This window comes from Penaeus monodon, chromosome 24, assembly GCF_015228065.2.
Source record: "Penaeus monodon isolate SGIC_2016 chromosome 24, NSTDA_Pmon_1, whole genome shotgun sequence".
NCBI lineage: Eukaryota > Metazoa > Arthropoda > Malacostraca > Decapoda > Penaeidae > Penaeus > Penaeus monodon.
The window spans coordinates 5,660,164-5,661,158 of NC_051409.1; positions in this window are offsets into that span (position 1 = coordinate 5,660,164).

Consider the following 995-nt stretch of genomic DNA (forward strand, 5'->3'; position numbering starts at 1 on the left):
TCCTTTTCCTTTATCTCCATTCCCTCTCCTCTCCTCTTCTTCATAATCTTCATTACCCGCTTCTCTCATCTTCTACTTCTTTACTCTCTTCTCCTCCTCTTTCCTTCCTTTACTCTCCTCTCCTCCTCCTCCTTCATTTCTTCATTTATCCTTCTCTCTCGTTCTCCCTCCTTTTACTCCTTTCTCTTCTCTTCCTTCATTCCGTTATTTATCCTGTGGTCCTCCCCCTTCCCCCGTCTCCCCTCCCCCCCAGCTAAGAGAGCTGACGTCAATAGAGAAGCGTTGTTTCTCGTCTTTTTGCGTTATTTCGCGTTGTCTCTCGTCTTTTCTCGTTGTTTCTCGTTGTTTCTCGTCTTTTTGCGTTATTTCGCGTTGTTTCTCGTCTTTTCTCATTGTTTCTCGTCTTTTTGCGTTCTTTCGCGTTGTTTCTCGTCTTTTCTCGTTGTTTCTCGTCTTTTTGCGTTATTTCTCGTTGTTTCTCGTCTTTTCTTTTTCGTTGCTTCTCGTCTTTCCTCTTTATTTCTCGTCTTTTCTCGTTGTTTCTCGTCTTTTTGCGTTATTTCGCGTTGTTTCTCGTCTTTTCTCGTTGTTTCTCGTCTTTTTGCGTTATTTCGCGTTGTTTCTCGTCTTTTTGCGTTATTTCGCGTTGTTTCTCGTCTTTTCTCGTTGTTTCTCGTCTTTTTTGCGTTATTTCGCGTTGTTTTTCGTCTTTTCTCGTTGTTTCTCGTTGTTTCTCCTCATTTCGCGTTGTTTCTCGTCTTCTCTCGTTGTTTCTCGTCATTTTGCGTTATTTCGCGTTGTTTCTCGTCTTTTTTCGTCGTTTCGTGAAGTAGCAACAAAATAATCGTATAAAAAAAAGTCGAAATCAACAGCAAATGGCAAACAAACCGCATGGACAATAGTAAATGGGAGAACAATAACAACAAAGAAAAACAATTTATATATATTGAAATAAAAGGAACAAATCTTATTTAATTTCACAGTTTCCTTTGATC